The sequence below is a fragment of the Carassius auratus genome, unplaced genomic scaffold, assembly GCF_003368295.1.
Source record: "Carassius auratus strain Wakin unplaced genomic scaffold, ASM336829v1 scaf_tig00217678, whole genome shotgun sequence".
Taxonomy (NCBI): domain Eukaryota; kingdom Metazoa; phylum Chordata; class Actinopteri; order Cypriniformes; family Cyprinidae; genus Carassius; species Carassius auratus.
The window spans coordinates 4,521-19,660 of record NW_020529181.1 but is presented as its reverse complement, the minus strand read 5'-3'; the positions used below and the strand labels follow the sequence as shown (position 1 = coordinate 19,660).

The 15,140-nt window shown below is 36.2% G+C and overlaps 1 long non-coding RNA gene across 1 annotated transcript; it reads left to right on the top strand.

Annotated features, from left to right (window-relative positions):
- The first annotated feature begins 645 nt into the window (after positions 1 to 645).
- LOC113102064 (uncharacterized) lies at positions 646 to 14,878 on the top strand. Its single transcript, XR_003290613.1, has 3 exons — positions 646 to 669; positions 13,308 to 13,371; positions 14,822 to 14,878. It is a non-coding gene; the product is annotated as an uncharacterized LOC113102064 (long non-coding RNA).
- The last annotated feature ends 262 nt before the right edge of the window (positions 14,879 to 15,140 follow it).

Sequence of the window (15,140 nt, the reverse complement as noted above, 5' to 3'; positions counted from 1 at the left end):
TCCTGACATGCAAATCGATGGTAACACAATTTTAGATCATTTTAACCCAAACTAACCTCAAATGAAGCGGTTCTTACCCACAGGATCTACATTAATGAAAGCTGCGCAGCACACGCGTCTGTGACATTGAACCCCGCATGTTGTTGACCCGACTGTTTCGCAATCCTATTGGTGAGGCGCACAATGTACGTCATGTTGCGCGACCCTCCAACATATTATGCTGATCAAGAGTGCGTCTATTTTGCGCAATCCTGAAAGTATTACGATTATTATATTATGTATATTCTGTTATTAATATTTGAAATCAGCATTCATTCCTAGATAAAATATTTATACATATAAAAATGATTATGGAAATTTTGTTTTTTGGGAAATGTTTCGTTTTTTTATATAACTTGCGCAAGGACCGTGTCAAGTTGACAGTCATGAATACAAACGGCATTCATAAAGTGCATGTTCTGTATGTCGGCGCATGGACTCTCAAATCGGTAGATAATAGTGTTATGATATGATGGCTATGAATATAGAGAGGTTTGTCAGTGAGGGAAAGGAAATGGTTTGCGTGCTCTGCGCGAACTCAAAGCTGGTGAAGTGATTCATTCATGCGAGCCGTATGCGTTCTGCATAGCCAAGGATTTCTTGAAATGCCTGCCATAGTTGTCTGCAGAGGTAAGAAACCATAGTTAATTTCCAAAATCTTAGAGAAAACTTTTTCAGAGGTTATATACGGCCACATGTTTATGCTCAGGTTAGTGAATATGGTGCATCTATATTATAATGCAAAATATTGATTTCAGAAAAGTACTATGGTACTGTTTGTAATTTTACAATGTTTATATTGGACAATATTTCATGCTAATATTTGCATTTGATACTGACATGGTACCGTTTAGGTAAATGACATAGTACACGCTCAGCAGTAACGTTACATACTACCACAGTATTTGTAGCAGTACTGCTTTGTAAGGCTAAATAGCAAAAAACATTCTGTCTGCAGGGTCTCTTTCTTCTGCCTTTTAGCTATGTTTGTGACATGAAATGAGTTTGTATGACAGCAAATTAAAAGCGATCATAAACTGATGCAGGACAAAATACACGAGTAATGCGTGACCCTTCCGAGTGTGTTCTCCAGGGGCGCTGTCGCTCTTTCTCTGACTTGTTCTTTTACACGGGATGCTGTTTTTGTTGGTCCGCTCATAGGTGTGTCTGATATTTCTGTGCAGTTTATTTAGGCTATCTAAACACTTAATTAAACCGTTCATTAAAAAGGATCTTTCTGGAACCCAAAATGGTTATTCTATGGCAGTGGTTTCCAATCTCGGTCCTGGAGAACCCCCTGCACGCTTTTGGTGTTTCTCTATCTGACTTCTTGCAGTCTTTACTAATGAGCTGATGGGTTGAATCAGGTGTGTTGAATAGAGAGACATCTAAAATGTGCAGTGTTGGGGGTTCTCCAGGACCAGGATGGGAACCGCTGTTCTATGACATCACTGTGAAAACATCCTTCTAAAGTCTGATCTGTAAATGTAAATATTGAATTAGGTAACTAGGATTACTGGTGGTTACTAGGCTGTTTTTACTTTCTCAAGTTCAGAAAGACCTCTATATTGCTCAGGTCCCTCTTTGAATGTAAATCCATTGTAATTCTCTTATCATCCGCTGTCTGGAAGTTGTGCATCCAATCCCTTAGAAAAGTAACATCTTTAGTGATGTTTAAGGAATAGTTTCACCCAATTTGCTCACTCTCAGGCCATTTAGAATGTAGATGATGTTGTTCTTTCATCAGAGCAGATTTGCGAGAAATGTAGGCATTAAATCACTTGCTTACCAATGGCTCCTCTGCAGTGAATGGGTGCCGTCAGAATGAGAGTTCAAACAGGCTGATAAAAACCACAATGATCCACAAGTAATCCAGACCACTCCATTTCATCAGTTAATGTCCATGTGAAGTGAAAATCTGCTCGTTTGTAAGAAACCGGTTCATCATTAAAGCATTTTAACTTCAAACCATCATTTCTGGCCAAAGTACTAGTCCTTAATCTAGAAGAATGCTTCCTTCACTGGAAAAAGTCTATCCCATGTTGTCCTCTCACATCAAAATGCACTGACATATTTGTTTAGAACTGTTTCGCTTGTAAATGTTGTGGATTATTGTGATGTTTTTATCTGCTGTTTGGACTCTCATTCTGACGGCACCCATTCACTGCAGAAGATCCATTGGTGAAAAAGTGAAGTGATGAAGAAACAAACTAATCAATTTCTTAGATTGTACATTTTCAGCAAATTTTGGCTAAACTATTCCTGAAGTTTTTTTTATTTATTTTATATTTTTCAGTGAACTATAAATGGCTGTTTATTATAGATATTTCAAGTTCACAGATGTGTCAAGCATACAAATAACTGTCTAAAAGATAACTGTTTGTGGTAGTTAGACATTATTAGTTGTCATTTCGTCCGAGATCTTTGTTTGGAGACAAAGAACATTATGTATAATATAAAATGAAATTTAAGTAGGCCTACTTTATTTATTAATTTCTTGTTAATTGGGGTTATGATAATTCTCCTGTGCACTTGTTTTTAGTGTCATGTTCTGGAGTTGAGTCTCACACACACACACACACACACACACACACACACACACACCCTAAGGCATTTGATCAGGGTTGGAGCTAAACTCTGCAGTACACTGGCCCTCCAGGGCAAGATTTGAATAGCCCTAAAGGTATTCATTCGCTCTCTTTTTCTGGTTCTCTCCCTCCTCCTGCTCTCTTTTATTCATCTGTTCCCTGTCGAGGTATTAATTGCCATCTGCTTTTGCTGTTTGGCTGGTCCGGGCAGCCGTTCATCATATTTCAGGTATGTCATTTTCCTGACTCCCATTCAATGCTTTTCTGAGCGTGACCTTGTGGAGCGGATCTTTCCACGTGAGAGGGAAGGAAAAAAGCAGACAAACAGACTCGGAAGACAGTCGTTTCTGGCCGGGGATTAGTGCTTGGGTCCTGCTGATAACCTGGCTCATCTATAGAGAGCCGTCTGCTTGGACCTCACACAGGAGAACACTGGGGATGAAAAGAAACGCCACGAAACACACTCCCATGGTCCCTGACCGCTGCTCAGAATAAACCCAAAGATGCTCATGCTGTCACAGAGCTCAAAGAACTTCTTTTACAATATGTTCAGAATTAATGAGCACTTCGACTCTTTACTGGTGATGGTATCAGATGGTAATACTACGGTATTCAAAAATATACGGTGATGTATCTGATCACCAGATGCTGTAGACTTAATTTAGTGATTCATTTAATGAGTCTTATTCATTTAGATCAATATTAATAACTATGCACTTTAAAGGTTAATGTGGTGTACCTGCTATAGAAGATGAATTTCTCAGTAATAGTTCAGTGGCCATAGTCTTAGTAAAGACTTATGCATAATCCCATGTTTGTAATGGGCTGCCAGTGAAAAACAATTGAAGCATATTTGCAGCTGTCACCCTTGCAGCATGTGTCAGATCCTTCAACAGCATGTCGAGACAGTTACACCCTGGTGATGAAATGCAGTATCTTCTGACCTTGGTTAAACCGTGTGTAATGCACGACTGCTTCACTGTGAAACCGTGTGTTTTGTTGATGCTCATATTAATTTGAAAGCATTTCAAAGTCCCAGAGGGCTGCAAAATGCATTTCAGAATGAATTATAAATGTGTGCTGAAACATTTTTAACAGCTTTATGAAGTCTTTTTTTTTTTCTTCTGTAATGACATGTCTCAGCCAACACAGAATATGATGTCATTGATTTGTTTATTTTTATTTTCCCCATTAAGTTGTAGAGCCGCTTGCTTCAAAAGCTGTTCACTTGGGTTTGTTTATTTGAGAAACCAAGAGGGGCATTTTAAAGGAAATCAAGGCAAGATCAAAGACGAGGGTAATTGCTACTCGCCTCTCTTGATTGTCTGTTTATTTGTAATGAGCACTAATGACTGTGGGGGGGAAACATTAAGGAGTTGGCTGATGTGTTCCTCCCCGTCCCAGCATGTGTCCAGGAGCCACAGGTCAGAAAATAAACAAACCATTATGGTCTTCTTTTATGATGAAGCATGACTGGAGGTGTGTTGTGGACTGATTTATGCATATGTTGGGTATTTATAGGCGTCTATGTTTTAGGTCTTTAATATGATGGATTATGGGTTTTGCATGCATCTGAAGAAGACGTATCCACACGTTAAATCATACAGAAAATCAAAGCTATGTTTTTTTTTGTTCTTGATTTTATGGCTCCTCATGTCTTATCGGTGAAATGGTTGTGTCTTATCACACCTTCCTGTGCTCTTTGGTGCCCTGCTTATATGAGGCTATCAAAATAGTTGGTTTAATTTCAGATGTCACAGAGAATGTGGCTGTAAAGCAGAATTAAGCCATTTTTGCAGTTCAGGTCACCGGTCACCAGTTGCTTTGATGTTTGTGTCTGTGCCTGTTCTTTAAACCCGCCATCTGTTCTCATGGAGCAATGCTCTCGTTTCCAGACTTGTGTTCCTGTATGATCTGTGGACCAGCGGCTCCGTCTCTGTGATTCACTTCACTCATTTGTTCTGTGCAGTTTTGTGAGCAGACCTCTGTTCTTGAGTTATTTATTATGGAATTATAAGGCAATGAAGCTGAAGGAAGTTTTTTGCATGCACGACATTTGTGCGGTGGAGATCAGATGCAAACTCCTTCCATAAATTCATATATAAAATTGATCTAGTCATAACAGACAGGGCTATGATGAAAAGCCAGCTTCAATCTGATTGTAAGATTGATTAGAGTTCTGTAAACACAAAGCGTGACATGAACGACATGGAAGTTAAAAGCCCAGCTTGCTGATGCCAGTTTTAATTCACAAAAAACTTTGTTGGACAATTGTTTTTTATTCTTTACTTAACTATGTTGAATCACATCTATTAGTATTATTATTGTGACTGATAATTAATAAATTAAACCGCATATGATTTCTGTAAGATGCGTTGACTTTTTTCATAAGATTGTTTTGCTTTTAATGCTACTAGTTACTGGTTACCCCCCCCCCCCCCTTTTGTAGTTTTACCAGGAAAAACTAATTTTAATAATAATAAAAAATAAAATAATTGATAAATAAATAAATGGAAAAATAGCAAGTAAATATTATTAAATATAGTCAGTTTATTGTCTCTAGAAAGCAAAATGTATGTTTGTATTCTGGATGTTTTATTTATTTGCAGAAATGCATTAAAAATATTTATATGACTATTTAACAACAAAATTAAAAATAAAGATAAACCTAAGTATTATTAACAAATAAATTGAATCTTCTCTTTTTTTTTTTTCTTTTTTTTTTACTATATTTAAATCCTGGGGGAAAAAAAGAGAACATTTATTTAAATAAACCTATAGAGGAAAGATTATTTATTAAAGAGTATCTCAAGATAGAGAAGAGAATCAATAAATATTATTAACCACAGCCAGTATTAATATATTTCTTTATTTTGTTTATTCATTTAATTAAATGTTTATATTTCATAAGAAAATTAAAAACTGAAATCTGTAGTTTTTGCTAATTCTTTTTATGAGTACCATATTCATATATTATGGTGTCTAAATTGTGCTGTAAGGTATTTAAATGAATACAATGGTAGTTTCATCAGGGTACAGTACTTTTAAAAAAACATTTTTGGTAAGGCATATAAGAATTTGTTTTCGTTTGATGCACTTTCTGAAGTCTTCTCTGGTCTCTCAGGCAGTTGAGGATAATGCCATCGATCTGCTCTTGTGTCATGAACGACGTGTTGAATTACTCTCCAGCAGCCCTTTTGAACTCAGTTCAACCAGATGCACTGCAACAAGACACGTCATTGTATCGTGAGCAAATGCATTTGTGAAAACATCCATCATGCTATAAGAGCCTCTTGAATTGAGCAAACCTGTGACCTTGAGCATCATGTTTGAGTTGTCCTGCATTTGTCCTCATGCTGTTTGTTTTGTCCTCCCTTTGATTGAAAGTCAATAGGAAAATAAAACCTGTAGTTATCCTCAGCCTCGTAACTCTAGTGATTTTGAGTTCGCTGGCTATAAATGCTGCCCAGGTTTTCTTTGGCTGTCTGGAAAATCTCACTCACATTTCTTCTGCTGTGGCATGAAAGCCTTTTCTGATTAAGAGATTATGGGATGTGATATTCCAGAACGTTCAAACAGAAATCTCAGATTGTTTCTTGATACATGAGACAGGTTTAAGAAGATCTCAATGGTTATTCCAATTACAAATGTTTTTCTTTTCACCTTTTTATGGTAGTAATCTATCACACCATGTGTTGTTTTTTGGTCACATGGGTTTAAGAGTTTTCACATACCAGATACCTTGGAATTCCACTTACCCATTTACATTTTTAATAGAAGAAAATACATATTATATAGGCCTGGATTAACCTAAATCTTGATGGCACCTGTATTTCAGACATATGCATTTTCATGTGGATGCGGTCATTTTGGTTCTAGATCTAATATTTTGTTCATACGTTGCTCTTCAATGTTAGAACATTATTTAGCGGAGATATAACAGATGTTTAAGATTTCAAATGTGTGTCAATGAACACTTCTGCATTGTCTATAGAAACAACTTTCACTCAGTATTTGCTAATAAAGAATATTAAAGAAATTGTTAACATTGAATTGAATTAAAAATGTTAAAGTAGAAAGACCAGAATGGTTTTATCTTGTAAAATGTACGGCAATAAACTTCTTAACTGATTTTTTGTAATCCTCTTTACAATTTTTAGTTTTAGTTTTTTGTGCATCCGTCTGTTTATTTGGAAATGTGAAAGCATTTTATCCCAATGCTAGAAACCACTTAACAATGGCTTAGTAACCATCAACATCATGCACCATAATTTTCATTTAAAATGAAAAATCTATTTCCAAAACTTTCCTCTACATGTGGTATTAAACTCATTGGTTTACAGGATCTTTATGGAGCAGTAATGACAGGACAAAAGCCTCTTTTGCTTGTTGTCGAAGCTTTTGCTTGATTACAACCAAAACCCCTCAAGTCTAATGGCATCTCTGTAATTTATTTCCACAGTCTCTGTGACCGTGGGATGTGGAAAAATGAAAGCCTCCTTTGACTCCATGAAGTCATGGAGCATATGAGATTTATTTACTTTTGAATCAGTGGTTTCACCAAATGAAGGTGTTCTCTAATAATCCACACCACTCCTCGTGTGTTGTGACAAATGGGATTATACACTATAATGGTGATCCGAATGATTTTCTGGCTGGAAAGGTCACTGTCTCGTATCAGTTCTATGAATGTATGAATATGCCACATCAAATTAAAAGCCATGGTAGCTCACCGGCAAAATCCTTTCCTATCATGCATTTGAGGTGATGAAGTTTTGTTTGTGCGTCCTGACCTAATCTCACACAGGTACACGGCTGGCACACTTAGTGTGTGTGTGTGTGTGCTTCAGTGCTTGAGTAATGAATTCCTGCTGTAAGCTGTAGCAGCGGTAGCTCTGAGGAACTGATAATTATTCAGCCTGTTTGTGGCTCGTTGTGCCTCAGCAGGTTTCTCATTTCCAGGATTAGTGGCTATTGGCTCTTTTCCCCCACTTCTCTTCTTATTTTGCTGTGACGGCTCTGATTTGGTTTATTGCAAGCTTTTATCCACCTGGCTGATATGAGGTTGGTCTCAGGATAACAGCCGAGGAAAACGTTCATTGTATTTTATATAATGTTCAAAAGTAAAATTTTATTTTTAAAGAAATGAATACTTTTATTCAACAATGCATGGAATTTACAGTAAATACTTTTTATAGCGTTACTTAATGTGTCGATTTCAAATAAATGCTGTTTTTTTTTAAGTTCCATTAAATAAATCTGGCACAATTTTTTTTAAAACCTTTGATAATAAGTAATGTTTCTTGAGAAACCAAATCAGCATATTAGAATGATTTCTGAAGGATCATGTGATACTGAAGACTGGAGTAATGATGCTGAATATTCAGCTTTGATCACAAATTAAATTACATCTTAAAACATATTCAAAGAGAAAACTTTCATTTTAAATTGTTATAATATTTCACAATATTTACTATCTTTTGGATCAGCCTTGGTGAGCTTATTAAGAGTCTTCTTTTAAATTTCTTAGTGACCCCAAAGTTCTGAACTAGTGTTTACAAAATGTCATCTTTATATGCCACTTGCAACAGCAACAAATTGCCATTCATAGACTGAAAAGCTTGATGCTTTCAGGTGCTTGACTTTGACTGAAATGCTCACTTGTGCTGCTGGGACATATAAGAACAAATGTGTCTGTGGAACCATGTGTTTTTAATGTGTAGAGAAACAAAGAACTGGAGCTGCTCACATCTTTATCTATAGACTATCATCCATCCTAAATGGTATGCAAGTGGTGCATTTCAAATGACAATTAAGTTGAAAACAGTTGTAATTTCATACTAAGAAAATATTATATATATATACATACACACACACATGTATGTACCGTATTTTTCTGACTATAAGTCGCACCTGAGTATAAGTTGCATCAGTCCAAAAATACGTCATGATGAGGAAAAAAACATATATAAGTCGCACTGGACTATTAAGTCGTATTTATTTAGAACCAAGAACCAAGAGAAAACATTACCGTCTACAGCCACAAGAGGGCGCTCTGTTGTTCAGTGTAGACTACAGGAGCACTCAGCAGCATAGAGTGCCCTCTCATGGCTGTAGAAGGTAATGTTTTCTCTTGGTTCATGTCAAATTAATTTTGATAAATAAGTCGCACCTGACTATAAGTCGCAGGACCAGCCAAAATATGAAAAAAAGTATGACTTATAGTCCGGAAAATACGGTATATGTCTTTCCGCGTCTTTTTTTTATTTTTAATTCAGTGTTACTTGCTGTTTTGTTTTTGTTTTTTAGTTTACAATAAGTTCACAATAGAAATAAAAACCCTATTGCTACTTCCATTTCATTGCATCTCAAATATTTTCCCATCATCAGCCTCATCAGCGACTATTCATACTTTTAGTATATAGTGCAAGTTTGCAAATTAGGATCAATTTGTCAACATAGCTTGCCATTTTGTATTCTTAAATTCCGTTAATTAAAGGCTTTAAAGAGGCAGCATGTCAGCGTCAAAGAATATGTAATAATTTTTTTTTTTTTCCTACAATAGCTTTCAAGCTGTTAAATAAGTAATAGTTGTTGCTGATCAAAGTCGATTTATGCTACAAGCATACATCTTTACGATCATTCTCTTGTTATTTTCTTTCTTTTTCCCACCCTTTCCCCCTAATTAATAGACTAGTGAAGAAAGCAGCATTTCTAGAGGTGTTGTCTGACAGGCTTTGAAGAGCCGAGAGGAGTGTGTCTGTCCGGTGAAGGTAAGCTCTAATTGGCCAATGAGAGCGTGTGTTTGGGTGAGCGAGTGTTCAGATCTATTTCTGTTAAAGCCTCAGACAGAGAGCTTTGTTTGTTTGTCTCTTCTTCTTCCTCTGGTGTTGACTTCTGCTCTGTTTCTGGTCCAGATGTTCATCTTTCTGTCTAATTCTAGCTCTCGGTGTGTGAGGGGAAACAGTCATTCCAGGATAGTTTTGTGTGTGGATATGAAAACTGTAAATGAATCCTTACAGCGTTCATGTTTGATCATTTGCTGATTGTGTTACGATGACATTTTTATGTGGAATTATTGTACATTTTTGAAATTAAGAAACCTTGTTTGGTGTTTTGCCGCATACAGGAATTCGATTAAGCATTAGTCATGGGGATAATCAGATTTTTGACTCCATGTGGATACCGCTGTGATTCTGTTCCTCTGCTGGTTTTGATATAAACACATCCGCCTCAGGATATTTGTCTCTTGCTAATGAAAAGGTTCATGTTTTCATGTAAAATGAAGGACCGTTGGCCTGCTGATTCTGAGTGTCTGAGACGTCTGGCCACTGGAGCGCAGTGTTTCTCTACCACACATTAGGCCTGGAATAAGCTCTTGTTTGTTTTTTTGGTTGAAAGATGGATGCACGCTTGCATTATTCTCTGAAAGTATTCCGTATGATTTCACTTGTCAAGTCAGGAAGGCAATACAAAAAAAACTGTACAAATACCAAATAATAATTGTCCTGTTTAATGCTGCTGTTGCAAAATGATCTGGCTGATGTGTTATATGGGTGTAATTTTCAAATAATTATATCTTAGATAAAATGCTCTAATAAAACATTAGCAAATATGCTGGGGATAAAATTGTATCAAATTGTGTGAGTATTATAAGAGGGAAAAAGATCTGATTCATCGTTTGGAAAAATGAGGACATATTTCTTTGTGAAATTCAGTGAGATTGAATCAGTTGTTGTTTGATGACATATTTAAGGCATATTATCTTTTGACATTTTGTATCATTATTAAAGGCCTTTCTCTGTCTCACTGCCTTGCACAGTCCACAGATATGGCAATTAGTAAATTCCCGAACCTTGCCAAATTTGCATAGATATTAATCATGACTTTTATGAATCTGTAGATCAGTCTCAGGTCTGCAGTATTTTGCTGTAATAGTGTGCTATGTGAAAATTCTGCTTTTTCTGGCCAGTTCTTATCAGAAGGGAAATGCTTACTGTCTTTATCTCCGAATCAATACCCTGAGGAATCCAAATGCCTGCTTTTATTGCAGATTTGAGTCAGACCATTAAAAACTCGTGACTTTTCTCAAATCCAGAAATAGGTGCACATTCAACTCAGTGGACAGCTTTTTATTATTTATTTAAAACCATTTTAAAACTATTTTATTTTAATAATAATTTTTTGACTTTTGTTTTAATAATACCAGTTACAATTTTCCCAAATTCAGAAATAAAAAATATATTTTATTTACAAATATATATTTTAATAATACTACTTAATTTTCATTTATTTTGATGTAGTAATAATAATACTTCAACTTTTCCCAATCATTTAGATCCGCTGTTTTTTTGGTTAGTTTTATGTGTGTCCAGTGAAGATGATGATGATGATGTGTTCTCTGTCAGTCATATCCTGTGTGCAGTAATAAAGCCAGGTTTATGGCTGCTTTGCTGCTGTAGGACTCTTGTGTTGTGCTGTGACTTACGGCCTGTGCTTTAGTTTTGGATAGCACCAGGCTCTGTGTATTCCATTACAACCAGTTACTCTTACCTTCTGATGCATCAGCATTTTTAATAGGAGCCCACAGGTCCATGTTGGATTCAATGCTTTAATTTCCAGTTGAAGCAAAGGTTTAGTATTTCTTATTGTTTCATCATCCATCTAGCTATTTCTTTCTTTGTTAAGCTAACTGTACTTTCCCAAGAAATCTCCCTCTAATTAAAGTTGCAGTAATTTTTAAAGTAATTTTTATTTTATTTTTTACGCACTATAGTAAAGTATTTTAATGCCTAATAAACATGTAATTTGGAAAAATGATGTTGACTTACATTGTCACCCCTTTATTCTGGAAGCCATGTTGAGATCAAATGATCAACTTGATTTGCAATTCGAGTTATACACTAAACTGCAAAAATTATTTGTTGATGTTTAAAACCTAGTCCAGAATTTTTTTAAACTGTACTAAAGCATACAAATACCATAATATGTTTGCAGATATTTAAGAAACATGTTCACATAATTGTATCTCCAATAGAACAACACTACAGCCAGTTATTCTACTATGAAAAGTGCGTTCCACGTCGGAATGTCTGTTTTTGTTTTGGTCTGTGTTGATTCCGCTTACTGCCAGTTTACCCAATAGTATTTAAACACCGCGGGTTGCCAGTTGTAGTGTGTTGTAGCCATGGAGCCAGCATACAAATTAGCTCAGAGATTGCAGATTTAACCCGACATAAAAGCCTCATCATCAATATGAAAAGCTCAATGACCAGAGACATATTATTAAAGGGGTGCATGCAACCAGATGCAACCCGCGTAAGTCAGAAATCAATTGAATATGCAGATTTGCACATTTTAATGCATTTTATTTTATATATCGAATATTAGCGATAATATCGCAATAATTTTGACGATGATGTGAAATTTGACAATGTTGTGAATATTGAATGTTTCAAATTCAAGCATACTTCACCAAAAGAATGCGCCGAACATCCAAAAAATGAGACTACAATGTTATTGTGGAGTGCTCAAGATGCCTCTCTTACGTGAGCTCTCATGAGTTTAATATATATCATTATATCAAGAGTTAAAATCCACGAATCGGAGGTGGCTGTTACAAGGATACATGTTCTTCCCGCTGTTGATTATTTCAAGCACTCTGGCAACCATGCGAATGTACACGCTCCTCATTGTGGAAATGCCTCAGATGATCTGAAAAACGTGTATGACAATAATGACATTAGTATTCATGTTGGTTTGCATAGAATGGACAATATATATATATATATATATATATATATATATATATATATATACAGGTATAAATAGACAGTGAAAAAGATGTTATATACTGTAGGAAGGGGTCAGAGGAGGAAAGGCTCATTCATACAGAACTCAGGGCCTTGACTGTAATTTGTGCCTGAAACTCTTCAGTTTCTTTTAGGAGATTGACACTAAAAGTTCCTCCAAAGTGATTTGTCAAGGCCCTGTTCAAAAATCACACCACCTCCAGAAACCAGTGTGGCAGGAAGATGAATCTGGTGGTATAAAACCTCCCTGTGATTGTTCACTCAGGCAGGAGCAATATAGATAAGTGTGGAGGGAGAGATAGACATGCAATTTTTAGTGGTTTGATCATTAGTAGCATGGGAAACATCACTGTGCAATATGCAGCAGTGAAAAGGTTATGAATCATTTGAATTCAGTGCATTTATTGCATTACTGCTTGTTTCCTTCATGCATTTTGTTTGTAGAAATGTTAAAAAGATCTGTTTTCAAAATGAACTCTTGACTAACTTGACTAAATCAGACCGTCACAAGAAATAAAACTGTAACAAATAAAGCTGAGACGTGCAGTAACCATAATTGCACTGTGGATATGGCACGTTTAATAGCTAAATAAACTCATTTATGCAGAGGGAGTTTGTGCATCTGATCTCTGAATGGTTCACCACATTTCCTCACTTCAAGCTTCTATGTTATAGACTAAGCCCCAAAGCAAAGATGGTCATTAGACATGTACTTAAAGCAAGTGATGTGTAGTCAGGGCAGGAAGGCTTGATTATAAACCTTGTAAATCAAACCAGACTTTCTCCTCTTCAGCCCGAGGATGTAGTTTCTTGAGAAATACACAAAGCACTGAGGCTGATGTTAATTCTGTCTCATTTATTCTTACAGAGGTGAAAGTCTGTCGAGATGTTCTCAATGTAAGACGGCCCGTTACTGCAGTGTTCAGTGTCAGGTAAGAGGTCTTCACACAAGCTGTTGGGTCCTAATCATAATCTAATTATGATGAGATCTTATGTGTGTTATTTTTTTGTTTGTGCATGATGCCTTTCAATATAAAAGCAGCCTATTAGAGCTGTTTTTTTAATATTAAATATTTAATGAATGAGAACTGCTTCTAAAATTACTAATTTTAGTTTTTGCTGAGAATAATTACTTGGAAAAACTTGTGCATTTTTCACTTAATTAAAAAATTCGAATAATTTGGCCAGCTATTACCATTGTTTTAAAATATATATACTGTAGTACATTGTTTGTACAGTAATAGAACAGTGTGGTATAGAAATTGTTCAGAAATCATTTCACACATAAAACAGGAAATAAATTTTGCATTTAAAATACATATTACACAGAAACAACTTAAATCAGTTATATACTTTATTACATAATATATTTTTGCATGTTCAGTGTTGTAATGGGAAACCAGAGTGAAATTCAGATATTTTCATGTTATGCCTGTATCCTGTGGAATTGAACACAGTCATTCTGCTTTATATGGAATTTGACTGTTCATCAACACTTTATAATGTCATTAAATTCTCCAGGGTTTTTTTTTTTTTTGAGCAGGCAGTTATCGGAAACTCTTGCATGAAGTCCAGTGTGACTTTCCAGCGAAGTATTTGGTGCTTGGAGCCAGACACCTGTAAAAACACGTTCACATTCAGAGGATTTTCCTCTAGTCCTGGCTTTTAACCCTGTAATGCCTGACATATGAAATATCGAGGAGCAAAAATTTGGTGCAGTTGCTTATATTTTTAAATGGCCATGTACATCTGTAAAGATGTAAATCTGTGAGATTTTTATAACACTATAACAGACTATTTACATAAAATGCAAAACCTGTCTAGTTTTCAAATATCATTGCTCAAAAACCTGAATTTTGCAGTCAATAACTTATTGTTCTGTTCCTCATACAAAGTTATCGTAAAACTTCAGAAGAGTCATATTAGCTACTTCTAGGACTGTGTTCATCTTCATTCACTTTTCTGCTGTTTAAAAGAGCAGCGTGAACTTTCTGCTAGACACAGAAGAAAGAAGGCCATGCAGCGCAGGTTTGGAAATGAGGCGATGTGTAAATCATGACAGAATGATTTTTGTTTTGGGTGAAAATATCCCTTTAATTTGTCTGTCACATGCTCTGCAGAAGTCTTTGCAGTTCAACGAGCATCCCAATCTCTCAACGCTAGACGCGGCGCTGCTTTAAAATAACAAAGCTGTCACTGTCAAACCAGCGCGGTTCTCTCCAGGCTCTCAGGGTTGTCAAGTTTGTCTTTGTCTTTTTTTTTTAATTGGAGGGGAGGCCTTTCATCATAATTCCCTCTAAAGGGACAACACGCACAGAAAGCACGTTGTTTGTGAAATCTCTTCTATTTATTGTCTTCTTTATCTTCTTCTTCAACCTTCAGAAGCAAGCATGGCCTGATCACAAGAGGGAATGCAAATGCCTCAAGCGTCTCCAGCCAGGATCCCCACCGACTCCGTCCGTCTGCTTACGAGGATCATCTTCAAACTGGTATGTGACATCACAACACCTGCCGTATCAGGACCACTTCACTTTAAAACTTACACCCTTTGTGTCTGTTTCCAGCTCGCCCAATCAGAAAGTGACCAAGAGGATCTATACTCGATAGCCGAACACCAATCACGTAAGTCTGTGTTTTACTGTATTACAGTGCACCGACACAAGGCAGGAGACTTGCTAGATTGTGTATTTTTCATGACTGG